The sequence below is a fragment of the Delphinus delphis genome, chromosome 17, assembly GCF_949987515.2.
Source record: "Delphinus delphis chromosome 17, mDelDel1.2, whole genome shotgun sequence".
Lineage (NCBI taxonomy): Eukaryota > Metazoa > Chordata > Mammalia > Artiodactyla > Delphinidae > Delphinus > Delphinus delphis.
This window is the reverse complement of record NC_082699.1, coordinates 69,084,255-69,092,392: the sequence shown is the minus strand read 5'-3', so window position 1 is coordinate 69,092,392 and position 8,138 is coordinate 69,084,255. Positions and strand designations below refer to the sequence as shown.

The 8,138-nt window shown below is 40.0% G+C and overlaps 1 non-coding gene across 1 annotated transcript; it reads right to left on the bottom strand.

The window, feature by feature from the left end:
- Window positions 1–6,323: 6,323 nt before the first annotated feature.
- Window positions 6,324–6,396, bottom strand: TRNAV-UAC (transfer RNA valine (anticodon UAC)). Its single transcript has one exon. It is a non-coding gene; the product is annotated as a tRNA-Val (tRNA).
- Between the last annotated feature and the right edge of the window lie 1,742 nt (window positions 6,397–8,138).

The window sequence follows — 8,138 nt, the reverse complement described above, 5'->3', positions numbered from 1 at the left end:
TTGGCCTATTAGTCTCCCCTTAACTCCAGAATGGATGGCATTTAAAGTTCATTCTGGGCTTCCCTGGTGGCGCAGTGGTTGAGAGCCCGCCTGCCGATGCACGGGATGCAGGTTCGTGCCCCGGTCCGGGAAGATCCCACATGCCGCGGAGCGGCTGGGCCCGTGAGCCATGGCCGCTGAGCCTGCGCGTCCGGAGCCTGTGCTCCGTGACGGGAGAGGCCACAGCAGTGAGAGGGTCGCGTACCGCAAAAAAAAAAAAAAATTTTTAATTAAAAAAAAAAATAAAGTTCATCCTTTGATGTGCCATATATCAGACACCCTAATGGATAGGCAGCCCCGCCCCAGAACCTAAAAGGAAGTTAACTGCTTTCTGCGGATCATTCTCTACCCTCTACTATGACGTTATCTTCCTCCTGTCGTCCCTGGGTCCTAGGAAAATGATAATGCATTTGCCTTCACTTCCATTAACCCAAAACTCCATTCTAGAAGGAACTGGTAGGAAGGAAATGAACATTTACTGGGCACCTGTTATGTAACAATCTCCATTTAATTTAATCCTATAAGGCAGATGTAATAATTCCATTTTCAGATGAGAAAAATGAGGGCTTGAAAAGTACATGATTTGCTTATAATTACACAATAAAAGCAAGAGGAAAGACTTGAACCTATTTTGCTCTGAAGCTTACGTGTGGCTTTAGGACGAAGGCCATTTAAAGGCAATGCCTAAGTGTAACTGCCCAGCCTTGAAATCTAGCTGCATGTGGAACTCACTTCCCTCCTTAGAGATCTGTCTTTAGGTGAGTTGCCAGCAGGAGATCTGAAACTCAAGTATGTAAAATGGGTCCAGTGATGTTTCAGCGAGGGATCCAAATAGACTGAACACATATAATGAAAACCTGGTTGGAAAATTTGACTTTCAGGGCGACACGAAATCTTAGGGGAAAAGATTCTATTTTCAATTGTACAAAATTCCAGTGGTTAACTTCATTCATAATTACTTTTAAAAAAGAGACGTAAATGAGCAGACATGACAACATTCCCTGAGGAGATAAATCTCCTATTTGCCTAAACCATCATGGTGAAATTAAAAGATGGTAGAGCTCAGACTTGGTCAAATTTGGCTTTTAATTCTGCCTGTGCTATTTCCCAGATGAGTCATATGAACACATTACTGAACTTTCCTGAGCTTCTGTCTGTTCTTTTGTCCATTGGTGATAAAAATAGCAAAATGAGGTAATACGAGTTTTAAAAAGAGTAGCACATAGTAGGCTAGGAGGCATTCAATAGATGCTCATCTTGTCTTTCCCCTTCCAATAAACTCATCATACATATTGATTTATGCTTTCACTGTGATATTTCCCATAATTACAAAAATATCTAGCACTCACATATCATGGTAGCATTTGTAAAGTGTTTTCAAGTCTACTAACTTATTCAATCATGACAACAACTGTTTTGATATAGGTACCATGGCTTTATCCGAATTTTACTAATGAGGGAACTAAATCTGGAAAGGCAACATGACCTGAGGAGGGTCAAGAACAAGAGCTCTTGGACCCCACTGCTGGGTCTGAATACCAGGTCGTGCTCTACGACCTTAGGCAAACTATGTAATCACTCTGTGACTCAGTTAACTCATCTTTAAAACTGAGAATAATAACAGGATTTATTTCACAATGTTGTGAGGATAAAATAAATTACTACAGTTATGTACATCCTCAGAACAGTAAGTACTCAATTAATGTTGTACATTATTTTTCTCTGTAAAAGTGTAGTTACGTCTTAGGTGTTAGGGAGGATAAAATAAGGCAATAAATAAAGTCATACATGTAAAGTATTTAGATTCATTCCTGATGTATTTAGATTCATTCCTGACATATAGTAAGTGCTCAGCAAGTATTACTTGCTATTATTGTCCCATGTGACTCAGATGGTAAATAGAAAACACTGGTTTTGAATGAGAGTCCTTGTAAGTTAAAGCTAGGGAAAGAATTGAGGAAACTAACAGTGGAAGCCCTGTTACGTGCCAAGCACAGCGCAAACATCTTTGCACTATTTTCCCAACAATCTTGAGAGAGACACAGAGCCGTAACAGAGATTTTAGAGGTTCAGATACATTTTCCCTACAGTTTCTAATCCTCAGACAAGAAAAAGACAGGTTGTTTTATTAACTTCCTGTAATAAAGATGTGTAAAGGGAGGCTCATGAATTACTGCCCCACCTGCTTCGCTTACTCAATGCTCCTCATAACAGTTAGTCTGGTTCCCACCATCTGCCAGGTCTCCAGCCCCACTCACTGCAATCTAGACGGAAAAGCACAAGCTTCTTTTCTATGTAAATCAAGCTTTGACTTCCTGACTCCAGTATATCTGGGAGACAAACCTCCCGCTCTTTCTAGGAGCCTTCACTCAGGGAGCACGCACTCCAATCAGAGGTTGGAAACTGGGCCAGGCGGAAGCCTCAGAGTAAAAGGTGTTTTTGTCAGATGGAATCCACTAAAGCCAGGAATTAGTTGCTTTTGACAAGGAGCCTAATTAGCCTTTAACTCTTTAACCACAACGTCCTCTTGAAGTACGGGGAGGAAATTCACCAGCAGCGCTCAGAGCCACATGGAAGAAATTAATGTCCGCCTTCACCAATCCTCTTTCAAGGCACAATAGTAAATATGCATTATATTTAACAATCATGTTTCCCTGGAGCTAAGCATGGGTTTCAGTGAAAAGAAATACTCTGTAATGTGTCTCAGAATGCTACCCTGGAATTGCAAACAGAAAGTCTGGTGCCCTCAACCATGGCAGAATGAACTGCATAATGACAAGGACAGTGATCAATAAATAGGGCTTGATTTGTTATCTGGGGTTTTTATAATTCATCTTTGCTTGCAAAACGCAAGCTTGATTAGGTGTGAAGATCACTGGCCAAGTTTGGCTGTTTTCCAGTCTTTGGTGCTGGCTGAGACAAAGGCCAGGGGTTATATAAGGCACAGAGGAAATGGCATTGATCAGTGTCCCGGCTGTATCATGGACCTACTGCACATCAATGTTTGTATCATGGCAACATTCATTGAGTTCATCATATGTATTTGTAATATTTGTTCATCATGGTTTATTCAGATATATCCATGATGTATGGCTTAGTCTTTCATACACAGGTTATTCATACAGGTAAATATATATTTGTATACATATGTGTATATGAACATATATTTATATTTACTGTATGTGTATATATATCCTTGGATGTGGGAAAGAGTTGTAGAGGCTAGTTGTTTATTTAGAGCCTCATGAAGCCACGGGTGAAGTCATTGTTTTCTAGAGCAAAAACAGGAAACTCAAATAGATCATCTAAGTGGAGGGGTGTTTCAAATGCAGTCCCCAAAGGCCTGGGTTTCTGTAAAGAAGCTGCAGAAAGATATGCATTTAGATGGATGTGTATCTGAATTTGAATCTCAGTCATGTCACTGGCTAACTTTGTAACCCTGAGTAAGACATCGGCCTCTGTATAATGGGGATGATAACAGTAACTACATTATAGGGATGTCATGAGTCTTGCATGAGTTGATGCATGTATTTACCACAGAGCTGGGAATATAGTAAGGACTTAATGAATGTTAGCTATTACTATGTATCCACAGCTCTATTTCTCTATGACCATGATTAAATATCAATATCCTTGGAAGATTATGCTTGAAAAAAAACTTCTCCCAGTTTTCTAAGAGATTTTCAAAAACTTATGAATCTAGTCTAATGCGCTCTAGTATATATGTAAGGAAGATTAAGTTCAGAAAATGGAGGTGACTGTGTCAAGGTCATAGAAAGGCTGTAGCCTACTGGAAAGAGGAAGGTCTCAGGAAAGATTTGGCCTGGTTGGTTTAACCAAGGCTCACTGGGACTGGTTAAGAGGTTATTGAATAAAGGTAAATCAAATTTAGTCCATATACTGACACCAGCCTCCACTCACATACGGAAGCACACGAACACAGAAACCCCACACATACAAACTCACTCATACACACACACACTCACACCCCTACAAACACATACTCACATACACAAACATGTACACACACACTGACTAATTCACATGCAAACACACACACGATCTGGGTGCACAGCCTCGGTAAACTATTTCTCACTTCCATCTTGTACTCTAAACTTTCAGGCATATATGTCACCAGATTGCTCTTGTTTTGGGTGGTGCGACAACTCTACCAAACCAGTCAGTGCGCCTAGGATGCCCCCCTCCCCAACTCTGCCCAACCCATCTACTGAGCGTTCACTATACTGAGCTGTTTACAAGCATTACTTCCTTTAATCCTGGTCAGGTAGATAGTAGTCACTTACGCTTTTTCCATAGGCAGGGCAACTCAAACTCATACAAGTTAAGCAACGTGCCCAAATCCCAGGACTACTAATTGACCATATAAGGATTTAAAACCAGTTTTGTGTCACTCCAAAGCCCATGCTCTATTCCAGAATTTCTTAAGTTGAGATCTCAATCCATTAGTTGACCAAGGTACTCAATTAAATGGGTTTCAACCAACATCTACAATAATAGAAACAGAATGGAAGAAAAAACACAAGGGTGCATCACACACCGTAAAAGTATTATTTTGTAAAACTTGTCTACATATGCATGTGTTCGTGTGTTTGGGATGGGTACATGAAGTCGATTTTGAACTATAAGTCTCAATCAGAAAAGTTTGAAAGGTAGCATCTTATTCATCTATACTGCCAGGGACAGTCCAGTCATTCAGCGCCAAGCTTCCTGGGAACCCTCCAAGCAGAATACATTGCTTCCGCATGTGTGTTCCCACAGCACCATGTACATTGCTATCTTACAACCCTAATCAAATTGCACTTTGGTTTTCTCCCCCAAGGGTGGCCATGTGTGTATGGAGGCCTTCCTCCTGTGCCTTTCCTCTTCACCTCTCCATGCCTCATGCAGCACCGTGGAGAGACGGACACCTGAAGAGTGTTTATTGCTTTGCATTTGACAGAATTGAAAACTGAGCCATTTAAGAGCTGCATGCTCTGGTTTTTGAATCTCCTAGAATTCTCTTTTATGGCCTAGCTTGAGATCATTTCACTCTTCCTTAGCACCTACAGCAAGAACAGGCTGAAGAAGAAAAAGAGAAAAAAGGCAAAAGAGAAAGTAATGTTTAGAATTAATAATTTGGATAAGACTCCAAAAAGAAGAGCAACTCAGGACTATTTACTAAATATGTTTTGATATAAAGGATATACGAATGTATTTCATCCAAATGATCACAGGCCCACCGTCAAAAGCTAATAATTAATAGCTGAATATAACTGGGTATATCCAGAGGAAGGATACTTGAGCTATTAACAAGAAGAAAAAAAATGAGAACTTTCCACCCCCTCTTCCTGTGCTGTCCTTTGGCCAGCAGAGAAAGCCAGGACAAACACTGCCTCCTGAGGCTAGAGAGGGTTTGACTGTAATTTTTTGGTTGTTTATTGTTGTTTTATTACTCTCCATTTTCACACGCTTTGGCCAAAGGGAAACGGAAATGCTGAGTCCTGAGTGTTCATTCTCATGAGAAGAAGCCACGACAAACCCTGATAGAGCCAGAAACCCCTGGGGTCATATTTTCCCTTGCTCCATGTGGGAGGAACATGCCTGATGACCGGGTACATCTTCTCAGATGAACAAGGAGTTCTTAATTTGGAATCAGTGTTGACCAACCAGGCTTTGGAAAACAAAGCATTTTCTCACTTGGTTGCTGACATAATCCACAGGGCTTACATGAGTTCACTGTACCAACTTCTCAGAGAAAGTAACTTACACAGTCTTCTATTGTCTATTGTTATTATTATTAATCACAGTATCGTTTCATTCTCTACCTTTATCATTTAAGGGGCTCTGATTCTACGCTCCAAGGTTAGGTCTGCGAGCCTTGTCAGAGCTCAGAGGGTAACACGGAGTCAGGGCAGAGGGGCGGGACTGGGGTAGACCCTGTGACTCTGTGGAATATGGTTAGGAATAGAAAAATGGACCTTTTGTGACATACAATGCTGCAAGTTTAGAGAATTTAATCAAATAAAATTTTAGATAAAATTACAGAGAAAGCATTTTTATTCAAGTCTCAAATCCTTCATTACTTTAATCTATGGACTGGGATTCTTTTTTAAGAAAAATGTACTGGTCTGAAATAAATCTGTGATGGCCTTGGAAATGTAATGGTGTCAGAGCACATCCTTCCTTCCATCTCCCATTGCAGTGAGTCACTACCCCGTCATCCAGGTTAACCTTTCCCCTCCTTTCTTTTTTTTGGCCATGCTGTGCAGCATGTAGGATCTTAGTTCCCTGACCAGGGATTGAACCTGCACCCCCTGCAGTGTAAGTGCAGAGTCTTAACCACTGGACTGCCAGGGAAGCCCTTCCACTCCTATCTTGATCATTAATTTCTTAGTTCAGCCTCTCTACTCTTTCAGATACTTTTCCCAGTGTCTCTGGACAAAAGACAGGAGGAAAAGGGAAAGAGTCCTCATGGCCATTAACAGTTTGATGGTTAACAATTAAATTGTATGCTAATTAGATTTATGGGATATTTGAGGCTATTAAAAAGAAAATATTAGAACTGTATCTTTGAACCAGGAAAGTGGCCCATGATAAATTCAGAGGGAAAAGTAAGCTTCAGAATAGTTGTTTAGTATGGTCCTATTATTATAAAAACAAATAGCCTCCCATATACTTTATGTATGTATATATAGCATATAACCTGCATGTTACATTTGATGAGCCTTGAAGTAGGGAATTGGATCGATGGAGAGTATAAAAGGATATGGGGTGTTATTGTGGAAGATAAGTGTCTTTGGGTGTGTGAGTATGCTTGTGTGTATGTAAGTTTAAAGGGACTATAAAATCAGACCCCTAATTTCAACTAAACATACATGTGTTTAGGAAGGAGATTAGAAGTAATATATATACACAATAATAATAGCTGTGCTAGAGAGGCAGAGTCTGAATGTTATTTTTTCCCTCCAGTTTCCTTTCTGTTTGAAATGCAGTTTTACTACTTTTATGATATATAGATGAATGATAAATAAAAAATATATAGATGAGAAAGAGAGAGAGAGCTTTAAGTAAGGATTAATTGTACAAGACATACTCCTCATGTGTCTAGGACTCAATTTACCCGTCTTCAATATGAGGTAGTAGGCGAAAATGTCTCCATATTTCCATCTTCCTGGGACGATTCCTGATTCTATGGATGACTGCCGTGTATCATAGGTCTTCACTGATTCTAGACTAATTCTATATTATATCCCTTGATATACAGATGCCCCTGTGTATCAAGGAAGAAAAATGTCATGGACACACTTACTCATCGAATATGAATGTTGCATGGAATAGTTAAGGCATTTTAGAGAAACACTCAAGTCATAGTTAGCACATACACCACTAGTCTTAAAAAAACTTGTGAAGCTGATTGGTTTGTACATGCCATAGATACAGAGAGACCATAATTATAACGGTATTGCCTTTGTCATAGACTGTGGCCACAGCTCTAATAGATACATTAGCATCAACATGTTGATAAGTCTTGGGAGCTGATGTAAAGCAATTAGGCCTTTGGAGTATGGATCTCACTCTGTATTTCTCCTGTTTGAACCCTCCTGGTCATCTTCAGCTAGTTTTACTATAAAATACAATGTCTTGTTTATGCTTATAACTTCAGGCCCTAGTATTCAATGGCATGAAAGTGACAGTGAATTTCTTATGGTTCCTCAAACTTTGTCAAACCTCTATGCTTCTGCATATATTACTCACTCAGCCCAGACTGCCTTCCACATTCTTTTTAGAACTGGTAAACTTCTACCCTTTAATAAGTAGGAAGAGTATAAAGCAGACAATCAAACTTCTCTTTATTCTTGAATGCTTGATGAAATGTCACCTTGTCTTTAAAACCGTTCCTGAGCTCATCCCTCTCTCCATCCCCCACCAAGTCCCTGCTCTTACTCTATCTAGCATTTTGTTACTGAACTATTTGCCCATTTCCTCCACTCTGCTGGGAGCTCCTTGAGGGAAGAAACTATCTTTGTTTTGTCACTCCTAGATCAGTGCCTAACATATACCAGGTACTCAAGAATATGCTTTCAAAAGAATACGCATAT